Here is an 18,088-nt window from a genome sequence, read left to right as displayed (position 1 = left end):
TTGATGGAGAGTTGGGGGAGTCAGAAGATCATAACATCTCCCACCACCAAGTAAAGCAATTCTTGTTCTTCAAGAAGAGGCTGGACATCCTTTTATCCGGGATGGAATAAGGTCTCTTGCCTTGGGCAAGGGGTTGGACTAGAAGACCTCCAAGGTCTCTTCCAAGCCCTTCGATTCTACGTCTCACCAGCACATTAGGAGGGAGGTCCATATGGCTTTCCTTTTGTGGGCATCTCCCAAAAAGGGGGAAGCCCCTCCCCTCTTCCCAATGCCCCCCACTCTCTCCCAGGGCTTCCCCCTCCTGGGGAGGGGGAGGAAAATCAGAATGAATGAAACCAGCCCCCTCATCCCACTCCGATCCTCCAGTTTCTCCTGCTGGGCTTTCCGGGGGAGGTGTGTGTGTGTGTGTGTGCCACGGCTCTGGATCGGGCACCTCCAGGTCCTTGTTTGGGGGCGGCAATGCCAACCGTGGGCAAAGCCTCCAGCCTGGCAGGGATGCAGGGGGCGGCTGAGAAATCTGCTTCTCCCAAGGATCATCCTTAACAATTAGGATCCCAGTCCTGGTGACATCAGTAGCTAATAATAACAACAACAACAACAATAGCAACAGCAATAACAATAATAGCAAAAGCAAAAGTAACAATAGCAATATTAGCTCCTATTAATGGATTATTATTAATAACTATTAATAATAATCATATACTATTAATGGACCTAGCAATCATAAGCTGATATTATTAATATTATTATTATTGCTATTATTATTGCTGCTCTTATTGCATTATATACACGGAAAACTGTACGCAGCAAACGAGACAACTAGTGACCCAGCGCTGTCGTTTTTTCGGGTATATAATGCAATAATAGCACAAAATAATAACGATATTAAGAATAGCAGCTTATGATTGCTAGGTCCATTAATAGGAGGAGCAGCCGCATCCCTAAAGCCAGGAAGGCTCTGCATCCCGGGAGGAGGGGGGGGGATCGGAACCCCAGCTCTGGTGCCCCCCAACACCATTAACCTCTCCCTCCAGATAATGGGGAACCCCACCCCACCCCTTCAACCCGAGTCCCTTCTCCGCACGCCCCGCTCACCTGAAGCGCAGGAGGCCCGTCACAACGCCGGACTCCCGTCACACGCGGCTCCGCCACCAGCGGAACCAGCCGCCGCCGCCGCCGCCGCTGCACCTCGCGCCCCGCCGGGGAGACGCGCGCCCGCCGCCATCTTGGCCGAGGGGAGGTGCGCGCGCGGAGGGGGGGGGAGGGACCTCGGGCGCCATGGAAACCGGCCCGCCGGGGGAGGGGGAGGAAGGGGGAGGGGTCGCGGGCGCCCCTCTTGTTAGGAGGGGCTCAGGGATGAAATGTGGGGGGGTCCTTGGTGTCTCCTGGGCTTGGTTGGTTTTTCCTTGCAGACGTTGCACGACCCAATTAGGCAACAGCATCCGTGCTAGTGGGGGGAGGAGGAGGAGGAGGAGGAGGAGGAGAGGAAGACTATGGGGTCCTGGGCGCTCTCAGGGCTTGGTGGTTTCCTTGCAGACGTTTCATGACCCAACTAGGCAACAGCATCAGTGCTACAAGGGAATGGAGATTGTGGAGAGGAGGAGGAGGACTGTAGGGTTCTCCATGTTCTCTGAGTCTGGCTGTTTTCTTGCAGACGTTTCATCACCCAACTAGGTAACACCATCAGTGGAGGAGGAGGAAGGAGGAAGAGGAAGGAGGAAGACAAGGATATCAGTGTAGCACCATCAGTGGAGGAGGAAGAAGGACGACAAGGATGATGGTGGCATCCTTGGTGCTGTCTGAACTTGGTGGTTTTTTGACAGATGTTTCATGACCCAACTAGGTAACACCATCAGTGCTAGAGTTTGGTTTGTGAGTGGGGAGAGGAGGAGGAGGAGAGGAAGAGGAAGAAGAAGAAGAAGAAGAAGAAGAAGAAGAAGAAGAAGAAGAAGAAGAAGAAGAAGAAGAAGAAGAAGAAGAAGAAGAAGAAGAAGAAGAAGAAGAAGAAGAAGAAGAAGAAGAAGAAGAAGAAGAAGAAGATGATGATCATCATCAACAACAACTGCTGAGGGGTCCTTGGTGTTCTCTGTGCTAAGCCTAACATCATCAGTTCTGCAATGGATGAGGAGTGCACTGATGACATCACCTAGTTTGGGTAATGAAACCTCTGCAAGGAAAGCACCCAGGACCCCACAAAGTATGAATCGCCCCGAATAATGAGAAAATCCTGGGAGGTGGGCAGTTCAAGCACAATACGGGGTGCACAGACATCCCTAAGGTATTTTTCCACGCAACCTCTTGAGTAAGGGGCAAGCGGGGGGGATCTTGGGGTCAGGCAGGAGGCCCGAGCAGATCACCTTATGAAGCACCCCTGAATAATGGGTGTGGGGGGGTGTCCTGGGGTGCAGGCAGAAGGGAATGCTCAAAGGGGCTCATAGTGTGAGACAGACCTAAATAATGGGGCACCCCATATGACTGAGCACCCCATACAAAGGCAGCAGGCAGGAGGGAACATCGAAGGAGAGAGATCAGCTTCAACACCCAGGAATAGGTGTGTGTGTGTGTGTGTGTGTGTGTGTGTGTGTGTGTGTGTGTCATATTATTAAGCCCTCCAAAATAATGGCTTTGTATACAACTTGGACACCTCTGAATAATGGGGAGGGGGCTTTTGATGGCAGAAGGGACGTTCAAGGACCCCCATAATAAGGGGCCCTTTTCACAGGGCCAATGTATTGTTTTTATTTATTTATTTTATTTATTCTTATTTGTCAATCACTTACAAGATAATAGGTGTAAGTATAAACATAAGAATACAGGAAATAGGTATGAATAAATGGGGACAATAGGACAGGGACGGTAGGCACGATGGTGCACTTTTCTTTTCACAGGGACAATGTATTGTTTTTACTTATTTATTTATTTTATTTTATTTTATTTTATTTATTTTTATTTGTCAATCACTTACAAGATAATAGGTATAAGTATACACATAAGAATACAGGAAACAGGTACGAATAAATGGGGACAATAGGACACTTGCACACTAATGCACTTTTCTTTTCACAGGGCCAATGTATTGTAACAGGAGACCCTGATGCCCTGAATTATGGAGGGGCTCCATAGGAGAGTGAGAGAGAGATGTGGGGTTCCCAGTCCTTGGTCCCTGAGGACCAAACGAGGGGGGGGGGGCTTCACATTCAGGATACTTAAATTACATTAAAGGGGGGGTCAGATACCACAAGCAAGGACCCTTCCTTCAGGCGCTGCCAATTAAGGGAGAACATCCATATTATTTAATAACTGGTCCTGTTAGATTGAAACAGTACAGATTTTTGTCAATAAAAATTAATGATTACATGGAGGCCTCTGGAAAAAAAGGGAGAAAGATGTGTTTATAAGGGAGGGGAGGGGTCTGTGTTCGGCGGGAAGAACAATGGGATGCTTTCATCCCGGAAGGAACAAATGCAGAGAGGAAAATCCTGCAGAATTTATAAAGGAGAAGTTGGATTAAACGTTCGCCCCCTTCCTCTCCTATGGCCTTCAGGTGTTTGGGGCTGCCGTTAGTGGCCACCTTGCATAGGAATTGCCTAGCACAGGTAGTCCTCGACTTACAGCCAAAGCAAGACAGTTGTTAAGTGAATTTTCCCCTTTTTACGATCTTTCTTACCATAGTTGTTCAATGAGCCACAGCAATTGGTAAGTTCAAGGGAGGTACCAATACCACTCCATAAAGCCTTAGTAAGACCACACCTAGAGTACTGCATCCAGTTTTGGTCACCACACTATAAAAAAGAGGTTGAGACTCTAGAAAAAGTGCAGAGAAGAGCAACCAGGATGATGAGGGGACTGGAGGTTAAAAGATACGACCAACAGTTGCAGGAACTGGGCTTGGTTAGTCTAGTGAAGAGAAGGAACACAGGAGACATGATAGCATCTTCCAATATTTGAGGGGCTGCCACAAAGAAAGAGGGGGTCAAGCTATTTTCCAAAGCACCTGAAGGCCAGACAAGGAATAATGGATGGAAACTGAACAAGGAGAGATTCCAACTAGAAATAAGGAGGAATTTTCTGAGCGTGAGAGCAATCAACCCATGGAACAGAAGTTGCCTTCAGAAGTTGTGGGTGCTTCATCTCTGGAGACTTTCAAGAAGAGACTGGACTGCCACCTGTCAGAAATGGTGTAGAGTCTCCTGCTTGGGCGGGGGTTGGACTAGATGACCTACAAGGTCCCTTCCAACTCTGTTAATCTGTTAATTTGTTAAAGTTAGTATGGCTATTATGTGAATCTGGCTTCCCCATTGACTTTGCTCATCAGGTAACTAAAGGTGACCACATGATCCCAGGACCCTGCACCTGACATAAATACATGCCAGTTGCCAAGTTGTCCGAATTTTGATCACGTGACCACGGGGATGTGAAAAACCGTCACAAGTCATTTTTTAAAGTGCCATTGTAATTTGTCACTAAACAAACTGTTGCAAGCCAAGGACTACCTGCACTGATGTCCAAAACATCCTGAAAATACCCGAAGGATAATAGTATCTACCTGTCTGTCTAGTTAATACTGCCGTGAATTTGGAAAATCAGACTTGGATTATTTAGGTCTTGCTCATTCTAAGCTACCTTGGAGAATTGTTAGGATAATGAAAAGGTGTCTCAGGCTTCTAAAAATATTTTGGCAGAGAACTGAACAAAGGTCTTGGTTTCAGTTGTGTCCCTTTTTTTTCAACAAGGACCTGGAGATTTTGTTGAAAGCCTGCCCAAGATATTCTCAGATATTACTTAAGTAGAACCTAGAATTTCAGGGCTGGAAGAAACCTCAGAGCTCTTCTAGTCCAACCCCTTGCTTAAGGCAAAAGACCTTATCTTATCCTGGTCAAATGATTGTCTAGTTTTCTCTTGAAAACCTACAGCAATGAAGCATCCACAACTCTGGCAGGCAAGATGCTCCACGGATTAAATTATTCACACTGGCAGAAAATTTCTCCTTTCTCTAAATTGGATCCCTATAATACCAAATATAAATGCTATATATAAATATTGTGAAGAAAAAAAGACCTTAGCTGGAAGGAGTCTATGTGAGATTCAAGCGGTATCACACATTGTTTTAATTCAGTACCAACTATAACAAGCTGCCAACCTTTGGAAACCAAGAGAACGCCGTAGGAATTGCAAAAGAAAAACAGATTTAAGGAGAAGAGCACTGATATATGACCTCTGCTAGCGCAGGCAACTTATAAGACTTGTGGACTTCAACTCCCAGAATTCCTCAGCCGGCGTTGCCAGCTCCACTGGCTGAGAAATTCTGGGAGTTGGAAGTCCACAAGTTTTAAGTTGCCAAGATTGGAGACCCCTGACCTAGTGATGTGGTTTTAGGTTTCGGAGCACAGGGAGAAAGAAAGAAATAAGTGCTTCAGGGTTTAAGTCTATTATTGGGATCCATTTAGGTCCACTTGTTGCAATGTGAGCCCCATTAGATGTTCAAGATGTAGCCAGAGTAGTTGACATCAGTAAAGACTAGATCTAATCAACTTTGATTATTAACTCAGTGGCAAAATAGAGAGCCGGTCAATGGTAGGAGTGGACACTTGACTTCATGGAGCTCAGTTCATGATGTTTGAAGAGCCACAAAGTTGACTGGGGAGCTGAAAGCTAAAACATACGAAGAACAGGTGCAGGAACTGGGTATGTCTAATCTAGGGGAAAGAAGGACTAGGGGTGACATGATAGCAGTCTTCCAATATTTGAGGGGCTGCCCCAAAGGAGAGGTGGCGGGGGGGGTGGTGTGTCAATCTATTCTCCAAAGCACCAGAAAGCAAGACAAGAAACAATGGATGAAAACTAAACAAAGAGAGAAGCAACCTAGAGCTAAGGAGAAACCTCTTACAGTAAACCAGTGGAACAGCTGGCCTTCAGAAATTGTGGGTGTTGCTTCATCACTGGATGAAGAGATTCAACAGCCATTTGTCTGAAATGGGATAAGGTCCCATTTCTGCTTGAACAAGGGGTTGGACTAGAAGATCTCCAAGGTCCCTTCCAACTCTTCTGTTATTCTGAAGGCTGCAAATGTTTACCAATTTTTCTTTTAGGGTTTGTCCATAGGTTTTCTCCCAGATGAAGTCTCTGAATACATGTCTCTGAATATTATTTTGTATCTGGCTTATTTTGTTCCAGGAAGGAACTCAGCATGCTCACTGAAATGTACTTAAAAATCTGCGTGACGAGCCTCAACATTATTGTCTCTCTTCAAAATATTAATTGCAGCGGTCCTGTTTTGCAGACTGATGTTATAAGCAACACAAATGGCTTATTGGCATAGAACAGCAATGGATATTTATAATGCAAGACAGCCACCACGTATTGAAATATTCATGTAGAATTTTTGCAGATGTATGTGCATCCATTAATATATTCCCTCTCTGTTTTTCTTTCTTTATAGCTTTTTGTTTCCTTTTAAAAATAATTTTGTGTAATGTTTATTTTTTTAAAAAACGTTAATGTAGTTAATAAAGCCATTTTTTAAAAGTTGAAGTTCTACCCACATTATGCAAAGGGGTTATGTCTATGTGTGCGTGTCTGTTTGATATGGCATTGATCCTAGGTGGAGAAGAACAAAAGAAGCAAACATTTCTAACGTAAACAGTGAGCAAATGTAATATTTCTTATTTCTAACAGCTAATTGGCTCATTCCTTTCCTCTCGTTCTCTTAGGATGCTTAAAGGTTACACAAAATGAGACTTTTGGCTTGCGATCCGCCTATTAAAATTCAGACTATAATGCCAAGAAAAGCTCTTGGTCTGTTTGTCAGGAAATTTAGCATTGATCCCTTAGAGCTTATGTTTGACGGGAATTGATTAACTTTCAACCAAGCAAAGAAATAGTATATTTGAATGCAGGAGTAATGATGGGGGCAAGACTTAAAACAGCAGCTTTAAATATCTTTGCTTCTACAAAGATATTTTGTTTTGTTTCTCCAAAAGCAAGTTTGGGAAAGCAATGATGCTGGCTATAATTTATAAAAGAGGAAAGCGAGTATTAGGCATGGGTGTGGACAAAAGATACTCAACTTACAACCCCAATGAAACCCCAAATTTCTGTTGATAAGGGAGACACTTAAGTGAGTTTGCGTCAATAACCTTCCTTGCCACGGTTGTTAAGTTAACCACTGCCCTTGTTAACTTAGTAACGTGATTGTCGTCTGCCATGATTAATACATTCACACGTTTTGCCTGTCATTATTCTAATAATCTCCAGCAGTGGAAGAAGGCACATTAAGGATAATTCAGCCCTCGAAAGGCAGCGCGGTGTCCGGTGCCAATGGGCCCACCCACGACAACGGCTGCTTTGGATTAATCCACTTCTGCAAAAGCCGCTAATGAATATTCTGCCCCACCAAGGGTCAGCTTTCTCTGGCAGAAAATCTGATCTTTCTTTGCCAATGCTAATCAGGAGGGGAGAAAAGTTAAAAAGCCGAAAGCGTTCAATGTGCAGAAGAAAAAATAGTAATCTGCCCAGTGCAGTTGTGGAGCGATTGTGGAACAGTTGTGGGTCTGCCACAGAGAGGAGGAGGAGGGCGGGGGTCAAGCTTTTTTCCAAGGGACAAGAAGGCCAGACCAGGAATAATGGATGGAAACTGTTCAAGGAGAGATTCAACATGGAAATAAGGAGAAATTTTCTGACCGTGAGAATAATCAGCCAATGGAACAGAAGTTGCTTTCGGAAGTTGTGGGAACTTCAACACTTAAGACTTTCAAGAAGAGATTGGAGTGCCATCTGTCAGAAATGCAGTGGTGGGATTCAACATTTTTTACTACCGGTTCTGTGGGTATGGCTTGGTAAGTGTGGCAGGGAAAGGATACTGTACAATCTCCATTCCCTCACAACCTTGCTAACCTGCTTTCCAGCTCCGTTCTCCTGTGCAGGGCAACCAAAAAAGAGCGAGCCAATCAGCTGAGACTTGGGAGGCGGAGAATAGATGGGGTGGGGCCAATCAGAGGTGGGATTTGCTGGTTCTCTGAACTATTCAAAATTTCTACTACCAGTTCTCCAGAACTGGTCAGAACCGGCTGAATACCACCTCTGGTGTAGGGTCTCCTGCTTGGGCAGGGGAGGGGGTTGGACTAGATGACCTACAAGGTCCCTTCCAACTCTTAATCTGAAGAAGAAGCAACTCAAGTTGGGGTGAGTTATCAGTTTGCACTTTGTCCCCAGAGGGAAATTGGTGATTTTATGTTATCCCTTCAACAAGTATAATCGGGACTCCCCGGTGAAATAGTAAACCCTATTCCATTCAGATCAGGTCTCAGGAGGAAAAACAAAAGAGACACAGCTTTCTTTGTTGGAGAAAACAAGCAGATAGTCTATTGACCCATGATCTGGAGATGTTCCAAAAATACGTCTTTGACACATGCCCTATCTAGGAGGGAAGAAAGAGCTTGCAATGTTCCCGTTGATGGATTGGCATTTCAGGAGCAGGCGGCAAACCTGCTGATGACATTTGCAGCGCAGATTTCCCGGGAATATAAAAGCCGAAGGAAATGTTCGTCTTCTTTTACAATTGCACGGAGGAAATTTATTGATTTGATTTATTTATTTGATTTGTCAACGGCTTACAAGATAATAAGTATAAGTACATACATAGTTATGAATACATGAAATGGGTACATATAAGAAAAATTAAAAAAAAGAAACAATAGGACAGGGACGGTAGGCACGTTGGCGCGCTTATGCACAACCCCCTACAGACATACTATAGACCCCCTACAGAGGTCAATAGTAGACAGTCTAAATGGGTATGATCCTGGCCACATATTTGGGATTTGGAAAGTCCTCCTCAAGAGACAGTCTTTCTCCAGCCTTTGCATGTTGCTCAAAAGAAATGCAAAACTTTGGCACACAGATCTGTGCTAGAATATCCCATCCCTCCCATCAGAACTGATGAAGCTTCTTGGATGAGAAGGGAAATGTTTCTTCTTCTTCTTCTTCTTCTTCTTCTTCTTCTTCTTCTTCTTCTTCTTCTTCTTCTTCTTCTTCTTCTTCTTCTTCTTCTTCTTCTTCTTCTTCTTCTTCTTCTTCTTCTTCTTCTCCTTCTCCTTCTTCTTCCTAGAGTCCAGTTGCCCTTTGAAAAAAAGCACCTTTGAGACAACGATGACCAGGATGGTTGAGAATCTTCACAGGCATTAAAGGCCAGTTTATGTATTAGTGAGCTCTACTAACAGAAGCCATTACTGTTCTCACCCAGGACCACAGTGAGTAGCTTCTCTCCTTCTTACTCATTCTCGATGCAGTAACTGGATCCCAGAAAATACAATCAATATCAAGGGAGGTACTAATACCACTCCATAAAGCCTTAGTAAGGCCACACCTAGAGTACTGCACCTAGTTTTGGTCACCACACTATAAAAAAAGAGGTTGAGACTCTAGGAAGAGTGCAGAGAAGAGCAACCAGGATGATGAGGGGAGGCTAAAACATATGAAGAACAGTTACAGGAACTGGGCATTGGCTCGTCTGATGAAGAGAAGGACCAGGGAGACATGTAGTGGTCTTCCAATATTTGAGGGGCTGCCACAAAGAAGAGGGGGTCAAGCTATTTTCCAAAGCACCCCAAGACCAGACAAAAATAATGGATGGAAACTGAACAAGCAGAGATTCAACCTGGAAATAAGGAGGAATTTTCTGACAGAACAAGCGATCAACCAACGGAACAAAAGTTGTGGAAGTTTCATCACTGGAGACCTTCAAGAAGAGATTGGACTGCCATTTGTCAGAAATGGTGTAGGGTCTCCTGCTTGGGCAGGGGGTTGGACTGGATGACCGACAAGGTCCCTTCCAACTCTGTTAATCTGTAATAAAATCCAACATGGCACAGTTTTTGGTCTATTTGTGTACCTACAACATTTTGAAAATCATGAGCTTTTTGCAAAGGGAAACAAGCTTTAGATTCTGCACAGCAAAACACTCCCGGGACAGTTTGCAAGTGGTCAGTCTCCACCGAATCCCACCCTGTCCTACATTTTTGACTAAATCATCATTTAGGAAATGTTTCTGGCACGTTCGGCTTGCCCCGTCTGAAAAAAAAAAAGAAGAAATAATAGGAACCAGCTGCTAAAACACAAAAGTAGGAAGACAAAGAACAGCCACTTTTTGGAAATGGGAATATAGAGAGCAAAGAATGTGAAAATCAGGAATTCATTATGAAAGCTCTTTGACAAGCGTCAAACCTCCAGGAGAACAGCAGCCTCTCCAATAACAATATACTGTACTTTCTTTTTGTCTCAAGTTGCAAAAAATCTGCCATGTAGGAGAAATTAGGGCAAGGATTCGTTTTCCCTTTTTTTTTTTTTTTTTTTTTGGGCTAAGAATCACTTCAGCACAATGTTCCCTTTCAGTTTCATGGAGGGTGTGAGTGTGTGCGTGTGCACCTCACCCTACGACCACAACTGAGGCCAAAATTTCCATCACCGATCAAGACGTTAAGCGAGTTTGGCCTCATGTTACCATCTTTCTTGTCGCAGTTTCAGGAGTGGGATTCTACCGGTTTGGTCCAGTTCTACAGAACTGGTTGTTATGATTCTGCGTAGTTTGGAGAACCAGCAAATCGTGGCCCCTGGGTGGCCCCTCCCCTCCCTCCCTCTCTCCCTTCCCCTCCCCACCCAGTCAGTCCTTATCGCGCGCATGCCTGACATCGCTGACTGCATTCTCCCCTATCCAGTCGCTCCTTAAGGTATTTCTTTTTTTCTTCCTTCTGATGATAGCTGCTCCGATGATCAGCTGTTCTGACGATCAGCTGTTCTGACAATCAGCTGTTCTGACAATCGGCTGCTCCGACAATCAGCTGTTCTGGGATCTCCCTTGCTTATTGCTTATTGCTTCACCCAGGAGGCTTCACCCTGAGACCCAGGAGGCAAAAAGGGATGTGGGGGCATGGGGGCCTTCCTGGGCCCCAGGGAAGCTTCCTGTGTGCAAAAATGCCCCTCCAGGCGGCTTCCCTGAGGCCCAGAAAGCAAAAAAAAAAAAACAAGGGGAAGGAGATTACTGCAAAAAAAAAAGAAGCCATGTCCACCTAGCCACGCCCACCCAGTCACATCCACCTAGCCACGCCCACCCAGTCACATCCACCTAGCCACGCCCATCCAGTCACATCCACCTAGCCACGCCCACCCAGTCACATCCAGCCACGGCACACCCAGTCACATCCACCCATCCACATCCAGCCACGGCCACCCAGTCACATCCACTTAGCCACGCCCATCCAGTCACATCCACCTAGCCACACCCACTCAGTCACATCCACCTAGTCACATCCACCTAGCCACACCCACCCATCCACATCCACCTAGCCACGGCCACCCAGTCACATCCACTTAGCCACGCCCACCCAGTCACATCCACCTAGCCACACCCACCCAGTCACATCCACCCAGCCACACCCACCTACCCACGCCCACCCATCCACATCCACCTAGCCATGCCCACCCAGTCACATCCACACAGCCACACCCACCTAGCCACGCCCATCATCACATCCACCTAGCCAAACCCGCCCAGCCACGCCCGCCTAGCTGCGCCCACCTAGCCACACCCACAAAACTGGTTGTTAAAAAATTTGAATCCCACCCTGGCGTAGCTTCGTTAAGTGAATCATTGCTAAGTTAATAACACGCACTTGTTTGATGACCTGAGCTTCCCCATTGACAGGTCAGAAAGTCACAAAAGGGGGTCACATGACTCCAGGACACTGCAACCGTTGTAAATACGAGTCCGTTGACTTTGCCAAGTCCCTGACTTTGGATTGCGTGACCACCGAGACGCTGCAACGGATGTGTGAAAAATGGTCACAAGTCCCTTTTTTCCAGTGCCATGATTTACATTCGGTTGCTTGACAGCTGACTCACATTTACGACGGTTGCAAGTGTCCCAGGGTCGTGGGATTGCCTTTTGTCACCTTCGCACAAGCAAAATCAATGGGGGAAATTCGATTCCCTTCACAGTTGCGTGACTAACTTAATAACGGCAGTGGTTCCCTGAACAAATCTGGCGGGGAAAAAAATGTGACCAAACTCCCTTCACAAATTTCTCACTTCACGCCATAAATTTTGGGCTCGAAATTGTGGTCGTAAGCTGAGGGCTACCTGTCAAAGGGAGTGGGGGAAGCAGCATTTGGGTTGCATGGCGGGAGCCACCACCTGGCTTTTTGGACCGGATTGTTGTTGCCTGTCGGCCACCGGCCCCTCCAGGAACCAAATCAGAGGAGGAAGAGGAAGAGGAGGTGTGAGAGTCAGAGCCAGCATCAGGGCAACCTGGGAGCTCTGAGCGACAAGAGGGAATAGAACTGGCAGACAAAGAGAGACAGAGGTGGAGCCTGGGCCGTCCGTCAGCCCTCAGGTGGAGAGTCAACAGCCCCCCAGGTCTGGAGGTGGCTGATGAGGAAGAGGAGGAACAGCTGGGTCCAGTGCCTGACGCGTGGATGAGCAGAAGGCAGGGGAGAGGAGAGCAGTGGAAATCTATGGGCCGGTCCTTGGGACGTAAGAGCCATGTCTGGAGATGGATGATGAGGAAGAGAAGGAACAGCTGGCTCCAGTGCCTGACACACAGAAGGCAGAGGAGAGGAGAGGAGAACAGTGGAAATCTATGGGCTGGTCCTTGGGACGGAAGAGCCACCGCTGCTAGCGAAGCCCCACCCTAGCTCTGGGGATAAAAGGCAGGGCACGGAGATAAATAGATGTCGCTGACAACTTCTGGATGGACAGACTTGTTAGCCTGCGAGATAAACGTTTTGCCGGGACTCCCGGCATTCCTAATTAAAGGCGTCTTTTGAGTTCACGCCAGACGGTTTGGGGTATTTGGGGAGCTGGGTCAGAACACCAACCCTGCAGTTCCCTCTGCTGCAAAGACCCCCCGTCTTCTTCTGTGGGGATCCTTGGAAATCCTTTGCTGGTTGTGCTACAGAGGTTTTTCTCCGTCTCCATGGCGACCATCTTGTGTCACTGCAGCGGAGAAGGATGTGCTTTGCACAGGAAGAAGTTTGCAAACGTGGCTTCGGAAAGAAGATGTTGTGGCTTTCCTCGTCCTCTCTGCGGGCTTTGCATTCTGCAATCGCAGCCGTTCGGCTGAGGATCCGGGCAAAGCCCCTTTGCATCATCATTTACTGATGCAGGGATCAAAACCAGCCGGAACAACCAAACGTTTCCTTTCCGTAAACATCGAAAGACAAAAAAAAAAAACCAAACATTTACAGGTGATCCTTGACTTACGAGCACAAGGGAGCCAAATGTTTCCGTTGCTAGGCAAGGTCGTTAAGTGAGCTTTGCCCCATTTTACAACCTTTCTTGTCACAGGTGGTTAAAGTGAATCGCTGCAGTAGTTAAGTTAAGGGCAAGTATCAGGTTTTAACAAAATAGAAATCAAATGACGCTGGAGGAGAATATTTGTAGCTCAGGGTTGAAATGAGGGGTCCCTGGTGGTCTCTGAGCTGGCTTGTTTTCTTGCAGGTGTTTTATTACCAAAGTAGTAACATCATCAGTTCTGGAAGAGGGTGGGGTTTAGGAGGAGGAGGAGGAGGAGGAGGAATAATGTGGAGTCCTTGGTGCTCTCTGAGCTTGTTTTCTTGGAGACATTTCATGACCCAACTAGATAACATCATCAGAAGGGAGTTGGGTTTATGAGTGGAGGAAGAGAAGGAGGAGGGGGAGGAGGAGGAGGAGGAGGAGGAGGAGGAATAATGTGGAGTCCTTGGTGCTTCCTGAGCTTGGTGGTTTTCCTTGCAGACGTTTCATGACCCAACTAGATAACATCATCAGTTCTGGAAGAGAGTGGGGTTTGTGGAGTGGAGGAGGAAGAGTTGTAGGGTCCTCCATGTTCTCTGAGTCTGGCTGTTTTCTTGCAGACATTTCATGACCCAACTAGATAACATCATCAGTGTAGTACATTCAGGCATTCAGTATATTAGTTGCATTTTTTTTTAAATTGTGCTCGATGGGACCTTTTTCATATCCATCCAGAGCACATTACTGGCTGCAATAATATATAATCCTCATGCCTTTGACTGGGCAGAAAAAAAAGATGCCAGAATATTTAAGGTGGCTTTGATGACCGAGCCCTCTTCTGCCTCAGCAGCAAGGCTGATGAGTGATGCTGTGTTTTAATGAGGGGTAATTTAAGGACACGGTTTTGGTGGATTCCCTGGGCTGCATTTCCTCTCTTACTGAGTGTTTAGCCCAGGGGTGACAAACTCGATTTTATTGAGGGGAGTATCAGGGTTGTGTTTGACCTTGGGGGTTGGCTGGGGTGGGCATGGCCAGGAAGGCGGGGTAGCCAATCCAACATCACCTCGGTTGGGGGTGCCTGGGTTGGCCCAAATGCTCTGAGAGTGAAAATGGGCTCCCGAGCTCCGTTTTCAGCTGCAACCATCTCCTGCAACCCTCTGCCGTTGAAAACGGAGCTCGGGAGGGTCCCAAGCTCCGTTTTCGCTGGCAGAAGCACCACAGGCCAGTCCTTCACTCATGGGTGGGCTGCCGGGGGCTCAGAGGGGCTCAGGAGAGCCCCTAGCTAAGGCTCTGCGGAGCTTGGAGAGCCCCCAGTAACCTCAGAAAGACAAGCCCAACCTGGTTTTATGACCTTTTATGATCTTCTGTGGAGATTCTCAATCATCCAGGTCATGGTTGTCCCAAAGGTGCTTTTTCCAGAAGGCAATTGGACTTTCCTTCCTTCCTTCCTTCCTTCCTTCCTTCCTTCCTTCCTTCCTTCCTTCCTTCCTTCCTTCCTTCCTTCCTTCCTTCCTCCCTCCCTCCATCCCTCTCCTTTCCTTCCTCCCTCTCTCTCCCTTTTCCTTCCTTTCTTGTTTCCTTCCTTCCTTTTCCTTTCCTTCCTTCCATTCCTTCTTCCTTCCCTCTCTCTTTCCATCCTTCTTTTTTCTTCCTTCCTTACCTCTCCTTTTCCTTTCCTTTCCTTCCATTCCTTCTTCATTCCTTCCCTCCTCCCCTCTCCCTCCTTCCTTTCCTTCCTTTCTTTTCTTCCTTCCCTCCCTCTATCTCCCCTTCCTTCCATTCCTTCTTCCCTTCTTCCTTCCCCTCCTCTCCCTCCCTCCTTCCTTCCTTCCTTTCCTTCCTTCCTTCCTTCCTTCCTTCCTTCCTTCCTTCCTTCCTTCCTTCTTCCCTCCCTCCCTCCCTCCCTCCCCTTCCTTCCTTCCTTCCTTCCTTCCTTCCTTCCTTCCTTCCTTCCTTCCTTCCTTCCTTCCTTCCTCTTCCCATCCAAGAAGCTTCTCCAATTCTAACTGAAGTTAGAAAATCTCACCTTGAGGATTCTCTGGAAGTAAAAAAAAATCTTTTTCTGCTGCGACCGACTGCCCTGGAAGGACACATCCAGTGACCACAGAGGAGTGGCGTGGCCCACAGCAGTCAAACGTGTCTCCAGTGGGAGCTGGGAAGAGGCCAGGCCCTGCTTGAGTCACTGCCAGCGTTGTGCAGGTTGTCCCAGATTCGTTTGTATGGCAACAGCGAGCAAGAGAACGGGGGAAATTGCCTTGAGAGAGTAGCTAAAAATACATCCAGGTTGCCTGTCTGGTGTCGTGAGGAGAAGACGAGTTATGCCACCTCACAAAACAGTCCTTGGTGGGAATATCTTTCGGCTGTGGTTCGTGGGTGAAAGTAGGTCCTTTGAACACAGGCAGTCCTTGACTTACGACCACAATTGAGCCCAAGGTTTCTGTGGCTAAGTGAGTGTCAGGATTCCAGCAATCGCCCTAATTAAAGCATGATCCTTGAGCCAAACTTCAAAAAACTTCAAAGGACTCACTAGAGGTGACCTACTGGCACTGGCCTATATGAAGCCAACTCTGGATAGGTAGGTCATTGTATGTTCTCCCCTTGCTAGAGAAATTGCCAGGGAGGGCAGACCATTTTTATGGAGGCTTTCTCCTCCAGGACTCCAGACCCAGCTGTTACGCGTGCAGTGGCAAAATTCTGTGTTGCTGCAATGTATGCAAGAAAAAAAAGAATTGGTTACAGAATTATAGCTGTCAACGTGTGCCAATTTTTGGAGATAAAACAATCTTTGGAAAATGATATTTACACACACACACACGTATTGGCTCTCCACTCATATAAACCAGAAAATCTGCCTGTGAAAATCATTGGAACACCAGAGCAGCTTTCCATGTTAATAAGAATGCTCCAATTTTGGTTTTGGACAGACATCTGGTATGTTTAGATTAGGGAAGAAGCAGAAATGTAAGGGGGCAGAACAAAAGAGCCCAGGGAATTGATGCCACGTTGTGTGAATCAAGCCTTTTCTGCCACAAGACAAAAACTTCCTTTCCAAAACTCAACCACACCAAAGGGAGCCTCTCCCAAAAATATCCACTGTGTCTCCTTCTCTGGCTGCTTAAAAACACAGAAGGGAGCGCGTTCATTTCATCCATCTGTGGCTGTCTAAAATGGACGGTTTCTTGCTGAATACATAATGCAAAAATTCATAGGACGTAGAAGGATAAGATGATAAGAATCAAAATGAAAAAAATGATAAGAATCAAAAAGGACCTTGGAGGTCTTCTACCTTGAGCACAAGTAGTCATAATCACAGGGTTGGAAGGGACCTTGGAGATCTTCTAGTCCAGCCCCCTGCTCAATCAGGTAAGTGGGTTGTCCAGTCTCTTCTTAAAAGCCTCCTGCGTTGGAGCACCTACAATTTCTGGAAGCAAATTGTTCCACGGATTCATTGTTCCCACCTAGGAAATTTCTCCTTAAGTTATAAGTTGCTTCTCTCTCTTTGATTTAATTTCCATGCATTGTTTCTCGTCTTGCCTTCTGGTGCTTTGCAAAATAGTGCAACCCCCCCTTGTTCTTGTAAGAGCCCCATAAATATTGGAACACTGTTGTCTTCCCTAACTCTTCTTTTCTCTAAAGTAGTCACACCCAATTCCTATAACCTGTATGAGCCTCCAGTCCCCTAATCCTCTTTGTTGCTCTTCTCTGCACTTTTTCTAGAGTCCCAACAGCTTTTTTATACCGTGGTGACCAGAACTGGATGGAATATTCCAAATGTAGCTTTATTAAGGCACTAATAATTCTTCTTCTTCTTCTTCTTCTTCTTCTTCTTCTTCTTCTTCTTCTTCTTCTTCTTCTTCTTCTTCTTCTTCTTCTTCTTCTTCTTCTTCTTCTTCTTCTTCTTCTTCTTCTTCTTCTTCTTCTTCTTCTTCTTCTGGATTGGCTCAGTCAGAGGTGGGATTGGCCAGTTCTCCGAACTACTCAGAATTTCCACTACTGGTTCTCCAGAACGGGTCAGAACCCGAGGAATGCCACCTCTGAACTGTTTCCAAAACATCTCTTTTAAAATTTGTTTGGACAACAAGAGGCAAGCAATAGGAAACGACCAAGGGAGGAAATTTAATTGGGAAAATTTGGCATGAAGCCTCCGTACGGGCTTCTCACCACTGTAATTCACTGGACTTCTAGTAAACTATACCTTTCTCAACAAACCGGAGTTAAGGATCGTCTTTACTTAGAAGACGGAGTTGAGGCAGGCCTGACATCAAGGAGCTTTCAGGGCTGAAGATGGACTAGGATCTTGCGACTTCTTAAAATCCAACGCTTCAAACCCTTCCTCGCATTATTCCTCCTATGCTCTCAGCCTGGTTTGGTGTGTCATGTAAAGTCTGATGAAGTTAACAGCTTCCTTTGTTGTTCTGATTTTTGGGTTTTTTTTTTTTAGTGGCAGATGGAAAAAACCAGGAGGAATTGGGTGAGGTTCTGTTTCCACCTCCATGCACGGAAACCCAAAGCTTATCAAGGCAATTGCAATTAAAAGAAAACAACAACCTGTAGCATTAAAATAACAGGAAATTCTACCTGGTCCATGGTTTCCAAAAGTGTCAGGGATGTGTGACCACAGGGGAGGACACTCAAGCATGCTTCGTCATGTCACCCGTTTGGCATCTTCTGAATAGCAATCCTACTCATCACTGGTGGTTCAGCTGTATTTCGTGTGCTCTACCCATTCACCCAGAGGTTGCCTAAGATGGATTGTCAATCTGCTACGCTAGCCTGTCAATCTGCTAGGTTAGGCTGCCATGTTTAACGGGGAGGCAGAATT

The 18,088-nt window shown here is 46.3% G+C and overlaps 1 protein-coding gene across 2 annotated transcripts in view; it reads right to left on the bottom strand.

Annotated features, from left to right (window-relative positions):
* DENND4A (DENN domain containing 4A) overlaps positions 1–1,248 on the bottom strand; it is an 89,510-nt gene extending 88,262 nt beyond the window's left edge. The window contains exon 1 of one of the 2 annotated variants that reach the window (XM_026709249.2): positions 1,096–1,248. The gene's annotated coding sequence lies outside the window, so the exon portion shown is untranslated. The remainder of the gene's footprint in view (positions 1–1,095) is intronic. The other variant, XM_087941836.1, reaches the window with a different exon arrangement.
* Between the last annotated feature and the right edge of the window lie 16,840 nt (positions 1,249–18,088).

This window comes from Pseudonaja textilis, chromosome 13, assembly GCF_049901715.1.
Source record: "Pseudonaja textilis isolate UNSWEBS1 chromosome 13, rPseTex1.2, whole genome shotgun sequence".
NCBI lineage: Eukaryota > Metazoa > Chordata > Lepidosauria > Squamata > Elapidae > Pseudonaja > Pseudonaja textilis.
Note: the sequence above shows the minus strand (reverse complement) of the source record. Positions and strands in the feature narration are given on the sequence as shown.